We start from the raw sequence: 19,285 nt of genomic DNA, 5'->3' as shown, positions 1-19,285 counted from the left end.
AGACATTGCTATTCGTCACTTGAAAAGTATGTATGCAAGGTCTTTGAACCTTTGTAAGTGTTTGCCCCCCTCTGCTTTAGGGTGAAGGCCTAGCAGGCAGGATTCAGGGGTAGTTGACAGTGTATGGTCTGTGAGTTCTGCTATGGTGGCTGTAACCTCAAGCCATGACACCTGTAGTGGTGGGCACTCCCACACCATATGTTAGAAGCCAGCGTCAGCCAGTTTACAGCACAGACACTCTGGTGTCGAATCAGGAAACGCGCTCTTGATACGGTGGGGGTAGAGTTAACTGTAATGTGTGTAGTTAAATTGAGTGAATTGGAATCGGGGGTTCCAGGACACATGGCTAACATGTTGTAGCGCCTGTATGCATGACTTGAGCGGTTGCGGGAGCATAGCGTTCATCTAGCCAATGCAGTCCCCCTGTGTGCAGCTGGTGAAAGGTCGATGGTCGGCATTTAAAACACCTTCCTGTTGCTCTGTTCTTCAAACAATCGTTAAAGATTGGCAGAGGTGGAGTGCTCAGTGCTGTGTTATTGGAAGCAAGCATCCTACTTTCCGCTTCTATATCTCAGAATATTACTGAGCTATAAATGTTTTATTTCTGTCTGATCTTGGCCTGGACCCGCTCTACATGTCAAAAGCTTCTGAGGAATTATCATACACGCTGCTAGTTTCAGGCTCTTCGATCAAAATGCAGTAACAATCTACTATCCTGCCGCCTCACCTATCACTCGTTGACTCTGTCCCTGCCTTGGACCAGTAGGGAGCTCAGCTTCTTTTAGGTTAGGTTTGTGCTGTACAAATACCACATGCATAGAACCTTTTTCAAAGGAAGAACACTTTGGTGACAGCAAACTTTACTGCTGCATAATGTAGTTGAGATAGTAAAGAACCTTGGTGGCATGCAGCACGCTTTGGATCATTTGGCGGTGCATTTCACACTGTGAAATACTTTTATTTTACATTGTTGAGCTGTGCCTATGGCATTTTGTGTGTATTTGAAAAGCAGTGCTCAGCTTGTGGCCCTTTGTGAAAGCTGTGTAGGGACTGTGTCATTGCCAGGCATGTGTGAGAGTCGCAGAAGGCACTTTATCTTTATCTTATGTGCAGTGTGTGCTGTTCTGGTGCATTCTCCATCTTGTGGAAAGAATGAGCGCACCTCAGTATTGTTCCATTAAATGTGGCCACAGTGGTTTGTACAGGTGATGTTGAATTGCATGAGTGGGAGGAGGGATCCATGAAAAGCCATGGGAACTACATGGTTAGAAAAGGTTGTTTGCAGGTTTTGTGCTGGAAAAGGAATGTTGAAAGCAGGTCTATGCATGTGAGGTGCCGGTGAATACATTTAAGAACAGACCCTACCTTGTATGGAGGGCAGCAGAGATGTAGGATATATGGACAGAGTAGTTTGACTTAGGAGATGTTTTTAAGATTATTTCGGGTGCTGAGCAAGATCCAGAGGTGAAAGGGTGCTAACAGGCTTTGGCGCACCATCTGTGCTCTTGCTATGCTGATGCACCACAGCTCTCAACTAGTGGGCCGCCAGGCTGGTGTGCTATCTCAAGCTCTAAAGTTAGAGGTGGGGCAACTAAACAGAGCAGGCTAGCTCAATCTCCTAGTCCATTCGGGGAACTCCCACCCCGGTGGATAATACTGACAAACTTAAAAATATTTGAGAGAAGTAAAACCACAAAGTAAATACAATCATTAAACTGCTGCTCTACTGCATATTGTGGGTGCAGTGGATGAAACCAGGCATCTCTACGAGCAGTAATATTTGATTTATGGCGCAACATCCTGATATCCACCCTTCTGTCTCGAGTCTTCCTGATCCATCTCTTACTCAAAGAGCTGTTCTTGTTTTACAAAACCTTGACCATATGCATCTACCTAAAGCTGTAACTAGTGTATGAGTGCTATGCGTGCGCCCTTTTTTTTACTAACCTACTCATGAACACCTTTGCTGAAATAAGTAAGATGTGACATATTCAAAGCAACTTTTATGTACATTTCTGTGTATGGTTAAATATGCCTTCATAAGTTTCAAAAATGGTAATCAAGAGATATTTATACAATCAATTAAAAATTGTGTATGCACATTCCGTTATGTTTCCCTTTCAGTAATTTTAAATCTTTTTACATCTGACAGAAAACAATCTTTGATTGTACAAAATGTTTCAAAATAAGGAAGATAACACTGTAAATCTGCAAAGACGAAGTCTGAAATATTGAGTTCCTGTATCCAGGAAAACATAAGTGCCGTCCGAGCCAGCTGAACCCGAACATAAACTAAGACATCCTGAAAGAAGGGACACGAGAAATTCAGTGATTCCACGAGTCTCAGCTGTGCACCCCCATGCCTCAAAACAAAGAAATAACCTCTAGAAAATTAAGACAACACTGATAAACCTCCTCTTGTGTAAACATGTCCAATAACAGCTTTGATCATGAGGTCTGTATGAGTTGGTTACAGCAGTGCTCTGCTTCCTTAAATAATACCAGGCCACCATTCTGTGCTAGAGGTGCATTGCAAACTGTTTCAGACCAATGCACAGCAACCATTGAAAAGCGCAACGGAGTGGAGTCAGACAAGTGAAGGTTAAAAGAAATAGGGGTTCTGCTGTCTAAAATACAGAGCACTGTCTCAGTGTGCACCGACCAGAAGGACAAGGAATCTTTACCCGCAAGCATGCAGAACCATTATCCAGTCTAAAGACACAATCGCCCACGAAGAAGCCTTACACACGTTATGAGATTGGGAAGTAGTTGGTGACCATTGCACTTTATTCTTTAATCAGAAAACAAACGTGCTAAATACGACTCATACAGGGAATGCAAGAATAACACAAGTGCTTTATCAGTCATGTTGGCCCTTCAGGAAGTACAGTCAATGGATGTAAACAAGTATATACCAGACCCAGAGACGATAACCAAGAGAGAAGTATCAGACTCATGCAGTGAGAGCTTTAGTTTGTCATCAATATTAAAACCCCATCAGCAAACACACACAGGGAAAAAACTATTCAAATGCACTGAATGTGTAAAGAGCTTTATTCAGTTATCAAGCCTACAAAGACATCAACAAACACACACAGGGGAAAAACCATATAATTGCACTGAATGTATGAAGAGCTTTAGCCAGGTATCAGGACTCCATACACATCAGCAAACACACGCAGGGGAAAAACCATATAATTGCACTGAATGTGTGAAGAGGTTTAATCAATGATCACACCTAAAACCTCATCAAGGAAAACACACTGGGGAAAAACCATTCCAGTGCAGTGAATGTGGAAAAAGTTTTAGTGATTCATCAACATTAAGGAAACATCTGCGAACACACACAGGGGACACACCATTCAATTGCAATGAATGTGGGAAGAGCTTTATATATTTATTAGGACTAAAACGGCATCAGAGAACACACACAGGGGGAAAACCATTCCAGTGCAGTGAATGTGAAAGTAGTTTTAGTGAATTTTCAACATTAAGGATTCATCAGCGAATACACACAGGGGAAAAACCATTCAAGTGTAGTGAATGTTTGAAGAGCTTTAGTCGATTATCAGACCTAAAATACCATCTGAGAACACACACAGGAGAAAAACCGTATAATTGCACTGAATGTATGAAGAGATTTAATCAAATATCACACCTAAAACAGCATCAGCGAACGCACACTGGGGAAAAACCATTCAAGTGCAGTGAATGTGGAAGAAGTTTAAGTAATTCAGCAACATTAAGGATTCATCAGCGAATACACACAGGAGAAAAACCATTTAAGTGCAGTGAATGTGTGAAGAGCTTTTGTCAATCATCACACTTAAAACAGCATCAGAAAACACACACCGGGGAAAATCAATACCAGTGCAGTGAATGTGAGAAGAGGTTTATTCGATTGTCAGCCCTAAAACAGCATCCGAGAACGCACACAGGGGAAAACCCATTCAAGTGCAATGGATGTGGGAAGAGCTTTATATATTTATCAAGACTAAAAAGGCACCAGAGAACTCACACAGGGGAAAAATCAATCAAGTGCAGTGAATGTGAAAGTAGTTTTAGTGAATCTTCAAAATTAAGGATTCATTAGCGAACACAAACAGGAAAAAACATTCAAGTGCAGTGAATGTCTGAAGAGCTTTAGTCGATTATCAGACCTAAAGCACCATCAAAGAACACACACAGGATAAAAGCCATATAATTGCAGAGAATGTTTGAAGAGGTTTAGTCGATTATGACAACTAAAACAGCATCAGAGAACTCACGAAAACTCATTAAATACACGTGCATGTAATACGTTTCTGTGGTGCCGTTTGTCAGCCAGTGAACAAGAGCGCATCGGCGTTCGAAACGCGTATGGCAGGGTCAGTGAGGATTGGTACTGGCTGAGCTGTTGCTGCTGGTGGTACGTGTGTGGAAACCCTTCTGAGTGTGGCAATCCCATGGGGGCAACCTTTGTGGAGAGAATATATATATATATATATATATATATATATATATATATATATTCACTGAAAAAACCATAGGTTTGAGACCATATATAGTTAGGATTTAGCATTTACAAAACCTTGAATTCACTGAAAAAAACATAGGTTTGAGACCATATATAGTTAAGAATTAGCATTTACAAAACCTTATTTTACTCATACAAAACCATTGAAATTCGCATATATAGTTAGTTGGACTAACTATATTTCGCGCACCCGCAATCCACTGCTGATGATGTCACATATTACATCATTCATGACATGGTCAGTGACATCACTGATGACATCTCAAATGACATCACTGATGTTCACCAGATACAGATTATCAATGAAAGTCTCCAACACGCATGCTGTGTGATAGACAGGGTGAGCACACAGCTTCTCTTCAGGAGAGTGAGGAATCATTTATAAAAGTCACTGAGCCGCATGTTGTGTGATAGTTAGGCAAAATCACCATTGTACATTCTTGGACGACGATTTTTTGATGGCTAATGGAGCCGAATTTTGACATGATTGTTCCACAAAAGAAATGAAAAAAAAGATTGATTGCACAAAAATAATATAAAGGTAGAACCAATCACGATGCAATAAAATGTACACAACAATGACTAAGTTTTACATATTAAAAAGAAAGGCATGTGTTTAGATATGTAATAGAATAAAAAAAATGATTTGGATTTTGGCATTTTACTGTTGATTGTAAAGAAATGATATTGCGCCCCTAAACTTAAGATAATGTGTGCTCTCAGCAGGAAGTCTGGCAGAGGTGGCATTAGAAGGGGGTCCTGTCTCGACAGTGTGACTGCTGTCAGCAGGAAGTCTGGCAGAGGTGGCAATAGAAGGGGGTCCTGTCTCGACAGTGTGACTGCTATCAGCAGGGAGTCTGGCAGAGGTGGCATTAGAACGGGGTCCTGTCCCGACAGTGTGACTGCTGTCAGCAGGGAGTCTGGCAGAGGTGGCATTAGAAGGGGGTCCTGTCTCAACAGTGTGACTGCTGTCAGCAGGGAGTCTGGCAGAGGTGGCATTTGAAGGGGGTCCTGTCTCGACAGTGTGACTGCTGTCAGCAGGGAGTCTGGCAGAGGTGGCATTAGAAGGGGGTCCTGTCTCGACAGTGTGACTGCTGTCAGCAGGTAGTCTGGCAGAGGTGGCATTAGAAGGGGGTCCTGTCTCGACAGTGTGACTGCTGTCAGCAGGGAGTCTGGCAGAGGTGGCATTAGAAGGGGGTCCTGTCTCGACAGTGTGACTGCTGTCAGCAGGTGGTCTGGCAGAGGTGGCATTGGAAGGGGGTCCTGTCTCGACAGTGTGACTGCTGTCAGCAGGTGGTCTGGCAGAGGTGGCATTAGAAGGGGGTCCTGTCTCGACAGTGTGACTGCTGTCAGCAGGTGGTCTGGCAGAGGTGGCATTAGAAGGGGGTCCTGTCTCGACAGTGTGACTGCTGTCAGCAGGTGGTCTGGCAGAGGTGGCATTAGAAGGGGGTGCTGTCTCGACAGTGACTGCTGTCAGCAGGGAGTCTGGCACAGGTGGCATTAGAAGGGGGGGTCCTGTCTCGACAGTGTGACTGCTGTCAGCAGGTGTCTGGCAGAGGTGGCATTAGATTGGGGTCCTATCTCAATAGTGTGACTGCTGTCAGCAGGTGTCTGGCACAGGTGGCATTAGAAGGGGGTCCTGTCTCAATTGTGTGACTGCTGTCAGCAGGTGTCTGGCACAGGTGGCATTAGAAGGGGGTCCTGTCTCGACAGCGTGACTGTCAGCAGGGAGTCTGGCAGAGGTGCCATTAGAAAGGGGTCCTGTCTCAACAGTGTGACTGCTGTCAGTAGGCAGTCTGGTAGAGGTGGCATTAGAAGGGGGTCCTGTCTCAACAGTGTGACTGCTCTCAGAATGGCTCTGCTTTTGGCGTTCACATGACTGACAAGGTTTCTTTGAGATGGGACTAGCTCTCTTGTGTTGATGGAAAGAGAAGTGCTACTTGTGATACAAAGACCTGGTCTTCACTTCTTTTAATTCAGTCATTTTTGTCCAACCAATGCATCATTTCTTAGGAAAGTTAAAAATATGTCTGTGGCTTGGCACTCCCCTTGTTAATAATTCATAAAAATTCCATAAAATGTTCAGTACTTGTAAGTATTCTGCTACAAGAGGTATGTAGACATAGATTTGTCATATTCCAAAGAGACTTTTTTTAAGGGTCTTATTTAGTGCAACTTTATATACTGGGTGTTAGATTGTGTTATATCTAGACCACTGTATCTGTGATAGACTTGGAATAAAGGAGTCGAGTACAAAGAGTTTCTCAGAAAGCTGTGAGCACCTTGGAAGGGTGAACAGTTATAAAGCTAAGCTTATTTAAGTGTTGGCTTTTTGTCGCAATCTTTATGCCACAATCATATCCAGAATGTCGGTCTTCCTATGTCCAGGACTAACCAAGTGTTTTAAGCTTTTTTAGGTCGAGCCTGTCCCATTCCGCAGGAATGGATAGGATCGAATTCATGTCGGCAAAATCCTCTTCAAACGAAGGGGTTTCAGCCCGGCGTTTTCTTGCAGTTCACTTGAACATGCACGAGCATTCACGGCCAGGGCTTCTCCTCCCCTAGCAGCACTCCTCCCACACCAGCAACTCCCCCCTCCCACACCAGCACCTCCCCTCTCTCTCCCCGCAAACACAGCCTTGCCGTAGCAGCACTCCTCCCACACCAGCACCTCCCCCCTCCCACACCAGCACCTCCCCTCTCTCTCCCCGCAAACACAGCCTTCCTTTCATTTCTCCTCCCCCTCCCCAGCCAGCTTCCCCCAGGCCGTGTTCCCTCAGATATGCTATTGCATATCGTTTGCTACCTCTTGTATTTTGTTGCTCTTGATACTTGCACAACTGTCACTATTGTCTCATGTAACGTAACGCTTGCTTTTGTAACATGCTCACTTGTAATTTTGGCTTCAAGTATCTAAAAACGCATCCCTCGCGCTCCTTTCTCCCTCTCTCCCGCTGCCTAGTCCTCCCACCCCCTCCCTCTCCAGCGCGCGCTCCACTCGCATCTGCCTGCTGCTCCCCCGCCCACCCCCCCACTCCCCCCAACCAGCAATGCCGAGAAGCTTGTTTTGCTGTGTGATTCCTATGCTCCTCCACCCACTGTCTCTGCTTTCACTCCCCCTTGGTCACAGAGGGGGGTTGTGCTGCTGTATGAGGCATTTTTATCAGCGCGGCTCCCTTTCATGTGCGCCGCGCTGGTTCTGCTTTAATTCTTGTATTTATTTACCCTGCTCCTCCACGCCACCCACCCCACCGCTCTCACTCCCCCCTCCATTTCAATCAATCATGGGCTCCAGCATCACAGCGGAGCCACATGGACAGGAACAGAGGGCTGTGCAGGTAGTCTCTCATGCCATCGCTAAAAGGCTGAAGAGCTGCCGGCAGAGACCGTATCCCTGTCTCGCCCCTTGCTGAAAATCACAGCTCGCAGCGCTTGTTTAAAAGCTGTGTTTTGACTGTCCTACAAGGCTGTGAGCCTTTGAGGACGCGAGCTCTGCTGTGTAAACAACACACCGCAGTTGACCCTGTACCCTGCAGACTTGCCCATCCTCCCACAGCGGCGCACTCAGAGCGCCTTTTTCAATTCAAACAGTGTGCTCTTTAAGCGGAGCCATTTACAGGCCAGTCCGTACTTCCAGAATTTAGGAACTGCACTCAAAGCTCCTCATTCTTTGCACGGAGACACGGAAAGCGCTGCACACCCTAAGCTGGAATATTTATATATTTTTTGATTCGTTGGTCATCTTGTAGGGCTAAGCTAAAACCCCCAGCTCTTGTTTTACTTGTTTCAGAAAGGGATTCCACTCTGGGCAGGCTTGCTTATTCAGCGTGAGAGGCAAGCGTGCATTCCTTGCATTCCAAGGTCCATGTGTGCTGTCCCCGCAGTCCAGCATCTGCGGGGGTGGGGTTACAGCCGAGTGTGTCTGGGAGCTTCACTGAGCTGTGTGAGATGGGGGCAAGCGCAGCAACCAGTATACAAATTATGCACTGGCAAGTGCACTGAAAGTGCGAGGGTTGAGGGGGTGTAAGAGACGGGCGAAGGGCTAGCCCGAGAGTGAAGCCAGAGCCCTGCCGAACCTCGCTGCCACCACAGCACCGCTTTCTTTGTTTCTTCACTCTGCAGCAGGCGCTAAGTTGGAGCAGTGCGGTCATTGTTTTGTGTGAAGGGTGTGCGCTTCTGTTTGTTATCACAACTGAGTCAACTGAGCATCCAGCCTTGAAACTGGACAGTGGAGTGTGCCCCGAGGCGGTTCACAGGACATCTGTCTCGAGGAATGAATGCCTCGACTCTTCCCTTTCCCTGGGCCAGGCTTTAGTGGCACTGGGGTAAAATTTACAGCCCCCACTGGCTGGTAGAGATGCTTATCTCGTGTTCCTCAATCTGTTGAAGGGTTACATGATGGAAGCTGTGTTCCTGTTCTTGGAATGTTAGTGTATTTATGACAAGGATGAGGCGTAACGGCCAGAGTTGCTGACTACGGAGCTGGGGAACCAAGTTCGAGTCTCGGCGTTGGCTCGGCATCCTGTGATTCTGGGCAAATCACCGAATCTCACTGTGCCTACCAAAAATGAATGCGTCCTCCAGTAAGGTAACTGGTGCTCATGAAAAGGCTCCAGTTCCTTCGGGTCGACTTCGCGCTATATCAAACTGAAACAAAAAAGGTAAGGCGTCTCACACCTCATGTACACGAGGTTCCCTCTACACCTCCAAGCAACCTACTTTCGTGTATCACCAGGTCTTGTAGTCAGTCGCAATGAATGCGGGTACTACGTGGTTGGGTTTTTGTGTTTATTTATGAAGTGTCTTAACATAGAATTTGTTTTCTGTTTTTACTTTCTAATTAAAGCGGGTAAACTGCATATGCTCTTAAGAGGACACGCAGATGACAGGAGAGTTTGAACAGATGATTGTGGTACATCTGGCCTACTTCTGACACATGTGTTATGTGCCTTTGCAGCAAAGACTGTGTCACCAGACTCTTCTCATGACCTGGGGTCCCTGCATGTCCACAGTCCACTGGGTGTGAAGCCACGGGGTCCAAGCTCATCCATAATTTCACTGACCTTTCCTTCTCTCCCTGCTGCAGCCTTATTTATATATTCATTGGATGTGATACAGCCCTGATGGCAGGGTGGAGCGGGCATCCCTGTACCTTTATATTTAGTCGTCCGCTAGAAGCAAACCCACAACAGCCACAACTGGTTTCTGAGTAAAAAGAGCGCTCAAATGGAAGTGGCATTCATGTGAACATGTCAGCACGAAGGACCCCAGTGCCCACGCCAACCTGGACGCACCAGCAGGAAGAGGTGAAAGGAAAATTCATTGATAACTAGTCGTCTCAGGCACCAGCGAGCTCCTACGTGTCAGTAAAAGTAATAACTCATGTACACATTGAAGCTGAAGTCATGACGTCATACTCAGAGCAGACAAACTAGAAAAGAATCGGAGGAATGACTCTAAACATAGACCCCCGGTGGGGCACAGACCGGAGGCCACCCGTGTGAGCCACACACTCACACAACCAATCATAAGCTAGAGAGCAGTACAGTCACACCTGCAGCCAAACATGAAAGGAACAGAGTACACACATCTACATAGAGGCATGCAGTCAAGGATTCGTACACACAGGCAAAGAGGAAAGCACACACGAAAACACAGATAAGCTAAAAACAGGGGCAGCCAAACAATTCACACAATTAAGCATAAATTAATTAAGCATCGATTACCCGATGTGACTAGGTATCCATTGTTATTAGGTAAGGTGTTTCTCGGTTAACTATTCACTACCCTGTCTCTCCCATATTTTTTGGTCCCCTTTTCGTAAAGAGGCTAGACATGAAATAACTTTGCAGCCTTTATTAGGGTGTCGGCCTTCCTGCTCACACTGAATTGGGTGCCAAGCTCGAGCTAAGATGGTGCAGAATGACCTTCATGTACCTCAACCCTCGGTGCACCAGAGATGGAGAACGGATTGGCTAAAGGGCTGCTTCCCAAATATGTACGATAAAACACAAGATCGCACTGACTGTCAAAATCCACCATGCAATGAATGAGTATTTCCTAACGCTTTCTGTTTATTATAGCACGAGTCCCAGTGCATTTGCAAAGCAATAGGTCTCGTATTTGCGAGAGTTGTAGCTATTTGCGTTGTAAATGACAGTGCCTTTTATTTATCTGTTTTAAAAACAACTCATAATTAAAAGGCATTGTCATTTACAATGCCAATAGCTCAAACTCTCGTAAATGCGAGACCTATTGCATTGCAAATGCTTGTCTTAGTATGGAAGGAAGGCTGTTCCTCAAAGCCTCTGTAAGAACATACAGTGCTAAAGTTCGAGCAAAAGCAATCTATGGAGCCCTCTGCTGGTGCTACTGAGCAGCACCTGCATGAGCTATTGTCGTATGTAACTTGTAAAAGATAATTCTGTGGGTTCCTCTGGGGAATAATCATTCCATAGTCCTATGAAAGCTTAACTTTAAATGTATAATTGACTATAATGGAACTGAAAGCCCTCCTGGACTGAGCCAAGATAGGGATAAGTAAGTAGTATGTACTGATGATTGTCTTTGTTACCTGATGAGCTCGAGTGTGGATGATTGGGACAAGGATCACTGTTATCACACAGTTTATTCGGCTCAAATCTGTGTATGGAATTGTGTTAAAATGTCCTCATTTTGTACACATATTCACACCAGTACTTCTAAAGCCAGTACACCATATCTAATTGATATGAAAATGATTGTATTTGGTTCTTTTGATTGTGTAAACCTTTTTCTGCCTCTGGTTCTCTTTAAAACAGGTGCTAACTGATAAGCCTGATAAGCCTATAAAGCTGGTTTGAGATACAGCCTAGCACACTAGTTCTATGTCCGGTAGACTAGGACGAGGTCACTGTCAGAATTTGGAAATGAAACCTTTAAGTACCATTAAATGCTAGAAAGAGCATAGCACATCTAGAGCGCCAGAGTTCCGTCCACCATGGCACTTTTGGTATGGAAGGCTTTGTGAACCAATGATATTCAAGTAAAGAAAGATGACTCCCTATCGACTTGGCTACCTGTCCTGTCTGACATGGTGGGTGTTCACCGAGAACTGGCTTCTCAATCTAGGTGGAGAGCACTGGGGATGCTCAAACTAATTTAAAAGGTAGTTTGGTTGATGAACAAGACAGCTGTCCCTAGTGTACAGAATAAAAAGGTCATACATTTCAGAAACACCTTGTTGCTGAGTCCGAGGGGATGGATAATATGATGACAAAGTGGCAATTTGCCAACAGTTATGTATTGAGATACATTTTCACTGTATTAAAGCCCTTTAAATGAAAATTATTTTTTTAAGAACACTAGTGTGAGAATCTAGCATTCCTCCTAACCTTAGATGATTTGGACGTTCTGTAGTAATTGGCCAACAGTATGACACAAACTATAGAGTTTTAGGTCAAAAAGTGACTTCATTATCTTAAGAATTCCTATTACCCATCAATTGGAGGATGCTGCTGGTAACATATTTCCGTAGGTTTGATTTAACTAGCGGCGTGATTAACCATAGAATCTTTTTAGTCAGTTTGTGTATCTTCGAATGTTTAATCGAACGTGTAATCTGTTTTAGAAGTTGGATGTATCTTATCCTTTTGATCCACCAGTTTCTTGTTTCCTACCAGTGTTTATGAATTGATTAGTTGATGTTAAAATGCATTTCCGTTGTTTACTTGTTCTTCTGTGCTATTGCTGTATCAATTTTGTGAAATATTAATTAATTCCTAAATAAATCTTGATTGATTCATTCACTCACATTCTGTCAGCTCTTATGTGATTTTTTTTTTTTTGAGGAACTGAGAATGCTTGAAATGTATTTCTAGGGCAGGAGGCCTCAGACTGGGGCGGGCCCTCCTAGAGGGGTCTGAGATGATTCCAGGTGGGGCGCTAGGCTCTGATCAAAAGAAGCATTATGCTGATAACGGTGCTTTGTTTTAAGCTGAAAATAATGAGCGGCAGTAAGCTGCTCTGCAATTGTCCGTTATATCCTAGCTACGAGTATATGTCAAAAGGGACGGCCCTCCAAACGTTCTTCAAAACCCCCACCCCCACTTCAAATAAACACACTGTGGGTACTTGTACCTGTTATTGTTGTAATCGAATCTAGGACCCTAGTGTAATTGTCCCGATTCATGCCCTTATATAGGCATAGAAATCCTTACCATATTTAGGCCTGAACCATACAGCCCAAATACGGCATGGCTACTTCCACTAAGTTCCGAGAATCAACAACGATTTCTTAGAAAAACCAGCCTTCAGCAGCTAGGGACTTCCCCCTGCTTGAATATTAAGTTATCCAAGAAATCCTGGAGATTTCGAGGAATTGGGTCTTCGAATGACGTTATTAAGTCCAATGTTACATCAAACTCGGCACCTTCAAGGTATAAATATGCCTACATTTGCCCAGACAAACACACAGTGGTTTTGGAGCAGATTGACTAACTACTTGCCCGACGCCCTGCAGCCACAAGTGCCGAAGGAAGCCGACCCTCCAGCAGACGCACTGAGAGACGCTGTCTTTTCTCTGGCCGAGAAATCCAGCTCCAGTGTTTCCGGACTACCCTTGCGGGTATCTGGGAAATCGAGTCCTGAGAGTGAGATACAAGACCTCCTTCATTCTAAACCAAGGTACGGAGCTGATTAGACCCTAAGAGAATTCTTGCTTAGATTCTTGGCAAAGAAACACTAAACTTAAACTACTTCTTCCCTAGTGCTAGGCTTAGGTCAGGTACACCGGGGTAGGCGTATTTTAGAAACACCAGTTGAGTACTTTTAGCCAATCTTTTATCACTGTATGTATTTTATATATTTTAGTCAATCAATCAATCAATCAAAGCATTTGTATAGCGCGCTACTCACCCGGAGGGTCTCAAGGCGCTTGGGGGAGGGGGGTCCTCTACTGCTCGAACAGCCAGGTCTTGAGTTGCTTCCTGAAGGCGAGGTGGTCTTGGGTCAGGCGGAGGTGGATGGGGAGGGAGTTCCACGTCTTGGTAGCCAGGTAGGAGAAGGATCTTCCTCCCGTTGTGGCTCTTCGGATGCGGGGGACGGCGGCGAGGGCGTGGTTGGTCGATCGAAGCTGGCGGGAGGGAGTGTAGAAGGTCAGGCGGTCGTTGAGTTATCTTGGGCCTTGGTTGTGGAGGGCTTTGTGTGCGTGGGTGAGGAGTCGGAATGTGGTTCTCTTGCTGACGGGGAGCCAGTGCAGGTTTCTCAGGTGTGCGGAGATGTGGCTGTGTCGGGGGATGTCCAGGATGAGTCGTGCTGAGGTGTTCTGAATGCGCTGGAGTCTTTTCTGGAGTATTGCAGTGGTTCCGGCGTAGAGGGAGTTGCCGTAGTCCAGTCGGCTGGTGACGAGGGCCTGGGTGACCGTCTTCCTGGTTTCGGTGGGGATCCACCGGAAGATCTTACGTAGCATGCGCAGGATGTTGAAGCATGTCGAGGAGACGGCGTTGACTTGTCTGGTCATGGAGAGGGAGGAGTCCAGGATGAAGCCCAGGTTGCGTGCGTGGTCTGTCGGTTTGGGTGCGCTGCCCAGGGCAGGGGGCCACCAGGAGTCGTCCCAGGCGGAGGGCGATGATCCCAGGATGAGGACTTCCGTCTTATCTGAGTTCAGTTTCAGGCGGCTGTTCATCATCCACTCGGCTACGTCTTTCATCCCTTCGTGTAGGTTGGTCCTTGCGGTGGCGGGGTCGTTGGTGAGGGAGAGGATCAGCTGGGTGTCGTCGGCGTAGGAGATGATGTTGAGGTTGTGTTGGCGTGCGATGGCCGCAAGGGGGCTCATGTAGATGTTGAACAGCGTGGGGCTGAGTGATGATCCTTGTGGTACGCCGCAGATGACTTCGGTGGCTTCTGATCTGAACGGGGGGAGGTGGACTCTCTGTGTTCTTCCGGTGAGGAAGGAGATGATCCAATCCAGAGCCTTCTCCTGGATTCCGATGTTGTTGAGGCGCTGCACAAGGGTGCGGTGGCAGACAGTGTCGAACGCCACGGAGAGGTCCAGGAGGATGAGGGCCGCTGTTTCCCCGTTGTCGAGCAGGGTTCGGATGTCGTCGGTGGCTGCGATGAGGGCGGTCTCGGTGCTGTGGTTGGCCCGGAAGCCGGACTGTGAGTGGTCGAGGGATCCATTCATCTCGAGGAAGGCGGCCAGCTGTCTGACGGTCTTCTCGATGACTTTGGCAGGAAAAGGAAGGAGCGAGATGGGGCGGTAGTTTTTGAGGTCGGTCGGATCCGCTGATGGTTTCTTCAGTAGGGCGCTGAGTTCGGCGTGCTTCCAGCTCTCTGGGAAGGTGGCGGTGTTGAAGGAGGTGTTGATGATGTCCCGTAGATGTGGTGCGATGACAGTCGGCCTTGTTGAAGACGTGGTGCGGGCAGGGGTCGGTTGGTGATCCGGAGTAAATGGAGTTCATCGTGCGGATGGTGTCTTTGGTGTTGATCGGGGTCCAGGCGCGGAGGGTGGTGGTGGGGAGCGTTGGTGCAGTCGTAGGGTGCGTCGGCTGTGTGCTGAAGCTGTTGTGTATGTCTGCTATCTTGCTGTGAAAGAACGAGGCGAGCGAGTTGCAGAGGTCTTGCGATGGGGTGATGTTGTGTTTCCGGCGCTGGGGTTGGAGAGCTCTTTGACGATGTTGAAGAGTTCCTTGCTGTTGTGGGCGTTGTTGTCCAGTCGTTCCTTGAATGCGGTTTTCTTGGTGGTGTGGATCAGTCGGTGGTGTTCACGAGTTGCGAGCTTGAGGGTGGTCATGTTGTCTGTAGTAGGGTCTCTGCGCCATGCTTTCTCGAGGGCCCGGCAGTTCTTCTTGGAGCTCTTGAGTTCGTCGGTGAACCAGGAGGCTTTCTTGGTGCCGTGCATAGTCAATTTATGGCATAGAAACCATACCATGCTTTTACAGTACTACTTTATAATACTGTTCGTATTATATGCCCTGTACTTTATAACCAGTATTGCTATTGGAGCAGTTCATTTCTTATGCATGAGAAAGAAGACTGTTCAATAAATACTTTTTATTGAAAATGCCCGTCTCTCTATTTTCTCAGCACCTCTGGTGAAACGAAGCATGCACGATTGACTGAGTGAAATAGTGATCTATTGTTTCCGCGACTCTAGAGATTGATTTCTTATTTCATGGGAAACAAAGTTGTCATGTTTATATGGTTGTCAGAAACTAATCCCTTCTTGTGAATTCAAGAAAGTTTCTAGTGACCTCTGAGCTAGCTGCCACTCACAATTAAGTTTAATATATTCGGTAGAGACCTAGTAGACCTCAGTCCTACGTTTAACCTACAGTATATAGTATTCCAATGCGCAGAGCCTATTGGGAATATAGGAACTACACTACATTATCAGAACATTGGAATGTTGGGATCTCCATTGATGCAGCTCTGGGCTTGTAATGGCTGGTATAAGTCCGTAGCTCCAACATTCCAATGTTTGTCTTCATGTTTTTATCTTGTTAATTTAATACATTCTACCCTTAGTGGGTGGAATGTTCCAATAGCCTTATAGCCCTTCTGCCTTGGGATATACCGCTTGTTAAAGGCCCTGAAACCGTTATAGTCCCGAGACGTAGGCCCTCGGCAGCGGGCCATAAGGCTATATTAAAGCCTGCCTGACCAGAATAGTATGTTTGGCAATCATGTATTTGATTGCATTCTTAAAACAGTACTTAACTGCAATGTTTAAATAAGTCTACACATATTTAAACATTGTCAATTGAATAGAATAATTGTGAAAAATTCTGAGGGGTGCCCGACGATCGCTGTGGGGTTGGGGGCGTGGCATTAAAAGGTTTTAAGACCACCGGTCTAGGGTGTTCCTGATCGGAGAGGTGTGAGGGGTCTGATGTAACACTGTTGGTTAGTGAAATCTTAAAGGGGAGGGCACAGAGACTCGAAGCCAATGGATTTCAATGTCAAACCTGTTCATCACCACTTAATCATCCTCATTGATCGCAATAAGGGACTGGATCAGGCCCCTCCTCCCACGTCCAGATGGGCTGCCGGCTGGGTATATTCAGCACAGGTTTGGAAATCAAGGTTTGAGATGTAAAACATGAAGGGTAATAGAAACATGTACACTTTACAAAGGAATGGTGATGGTGATGCCAAGCCCTGTGTGACACTGTTAGTACTACTAGCAAGAGTGTGTACATTTATCTGCTAACAGCACCGCTCCATGGCCAAGGTCAGCCATACCTCATCATACCTGCAAACCCACCCTATTCTAGACCCTCTCCAGCAGGCCATGTAGGAGCCTGGTAAGTGAACAACAGACAGTCCCTCTGTCAGTTCCAACTTATTACAACCCTCTTTACCAACACCTGGTGCAGACATGGGGTGAACACTTCAGGAAAATGCAACAAAACCAGGGCTGCTGATCGACCCTGATCGCAGGCCCAGAGCTGGTGGTCCTAGAGATCCACGAGGACTAGTTTGATCCCCTGTGGGGGCAGAAACTTCACTGGTTCTTGTCCAGAAATGCTGAGTGCTCACAAGGGACAGACAGACCTTCTTCTGGAAGATCATGGGCGTTGAATGCTTATGACCGATGGCCCTCTGAAAATAATTTACTGACAGTACATATGCCACTAGTACAGTGGCTGGTGTCAAACTCTTGAAGGGGGAGAAGTCATTTTCCCCAAACAGCTGCAGTTGAGCTGACCCTAGGAAACCACTCCAACGTCGCGTAACTTGGTTCCCACTGGCACTTTTGGTATGGCACTGCCAGAACCTCCTTTAGGCTTACTTCAGGAAGTAGTGGGTTTGAAACTCTGACTTGAATTACAGTCCCGCTTTGTGTAAGTATTTATTTATTTTGTTTTTATTTTGAAGGTTTTATATAGTACGAACCAGACTCTTGCGAGTATCAGAGCGCTTTACAGGTCATCAATAGAAGGCAAGATATAGTATACAAAGACACAACCAATAAAAGATACAGTCATATATACAGGCAAAAATACAGTAAATAGTCATAGAGTTCACATGAATTTAGCCATGAGGATAGCTTTCACTTCTCTTTTGAAGGAGGCAGTGGAAGGGTTCATTCTTGTTTCACTGGGCAAAGCATTCCATATCCTCGGAGCCATACCAGAAAAGGACCGGATATAAGTTTTTTCTTGGCAAATCATTGAGGTTGTAGGAGAAGAGTCTTGGCACTCCTGGAGGCTCTGCTGCCCGCAGGGAGCACCAGTTTCTGAGCTAGGTATGGTGGGGCGTTGTGGTAGAGGGCCTTGTGCGCCATGCAAGCGATTTTTAGATGAATTCTGGCTTCAAACGGTAGCCAGTTGAGGGCTCTCGGGTCTAGGGAAATGTGAGCGTTTCTCTTAGAAGCAGTGATGAGTCGCGCAGCTGAGTTGATCGTGGCTCTTAGCGGGGCTTTTGATGACCTTGGGAGGCCGCATAAGGTTACTGCTCCATATTCCACGCAGGGGATTACTAGGGCTTGAACTGCTTGTTTGAAGTCTTATGCGGGCAGAAAGGGTTTCAGTTTTCAAAGGGTCTTTAGATGGAAATTGCCTTTTGTTGAGGCCCTAATGTGTTTCTGCATCTTTAAGTTATTGTCCAGCGTTACCCCTAGAGATTTCGCTGAGTCGACTATGAGCGGTTGTCCATTTAGAGCTGTTAGGTGCTTCATCCAATCCATGATACTGTGAGTTTTGTTAGGGGGAGCGATTAAAAGGAATTCCGTTTTGAGGGAGTTAAGTTGTAGATGGTTTTCGGCCAGCCAAGTTTGGGTTTTTTGTAGGGTGGTGTTGAGCGGTTTGATGTCCTCCAGTGAGTGTATCTTGATGTATATTTGTGTGTTGTCTGCATACATGTGGAAGTGTATCTTGGTGAGGCTGAGAAGATCAGTAAGAGGTTCCATGAACAGGTTGAACGGGGTGGGAGAGAGGGAGGAGCCTTCTGGAACTCCCAGTGTGACCGGCTTGGGGATGGACAGGGATTGGTTGACCATGAATCTTTGGGATCTATTTTGGAGGAAGGAGGCGAACCAGTAAAATACATTTCCAGACATTCCCATTCTGTGTTTTGGTCGAGGATTTTTAGAGCGTCATCTAATATGTGTCATGGCCGATTCAGTGCTGTGATCTGAAGCCTGATTGAAATTGGTTCAACAAGTTGAATCAATCAACGTGATTGTTCAGATGTATATTAATGCATTTTTCCAGGAGTTTGGCTAACATAGGGATATTAGAGATCGGACAATATTTATTAGGGTCCGAGGGGTCCGCTGTAGTTTTCTTAAGGATAGGAGAGACCTGCCCAGTTTTAGGATGTCTGGAATGAATCCTTGAAGGAGGGATGTGTTAATGATCTTGGTCCAGAGGGGTAGTAAGAGAGGAATGAAGTTTTTTAGGTAGTTCGCAGGGAGCGGGTCAGTGACGTGATTGGAGGGTTTCAGCGCGTTTAGCGTCTTTAATATGGTGTCTTCACAGTAAGTGTTGAAGTGGGACCAAGTTGCATTGTTTTTTAGTTTAAATAATGGGAGGTTATTCGCAAGAGCACCAGCCAGGGGCAGTGATGGGCTCTTTTTCAAGTCTGAGATGGATATTAGGTCCTTGAGTAGATCTGATTTAATGGGTTCTGTCTTAGAGGCGAAGAAGGAGGCAAATTCATCGCAGTTGGGAAGAGATAGTGGGCTGGCATTGAGGACATTAGGTAGGCTCTTAGTTTGGGCTTTGATAAGATCGAATAGCTTTTTGGGGCGGTTCTTGGCTGGGTCTAGTTGAGACCTGAAGAAAT

At 46.0% G+C, this 19,285-nt stretch overlaps 1 pseudogene across 1 annotated transcript in view; it reads left to right on the top strand.

Annotated features, from left to right (window-relative positions):
* Positions 1-4,171, top strand: part of LOC144792339 (uncharacterized) — a 272,076-nt pseudogene extending 267,905 nt beyond the window's left edge. The window contains exon 3 of the transcript XR_013602539.1: positions 2,153-4,171. The product of XR_013602539.1 is annotated as an uncharacterized LOC144792339 (transcript). The remainder of the gene's footprint in view (positions 1-2,152) is intronic.
* Positions 4,172-19,285: the final 15,114 nt, after the last annotated feature.

Source organism: Lissotriton helveticus, chromosome 11, assembly GCF_964261635.1.
Source record: "Lissotriton helveticus chromosome 11, aLisHel1.1, whole genome shotgun sequence".
NCBI lineage: Eukaryota > Metazoa > Chordata > Amphibia > Caudata > Salamandridae > Lissotriton > Lissotriton helveticus.
Note: the sequence above shows the minus strand (reverse complement) of the source record. Positions and strands in the feature narration are given on the sequence as shown.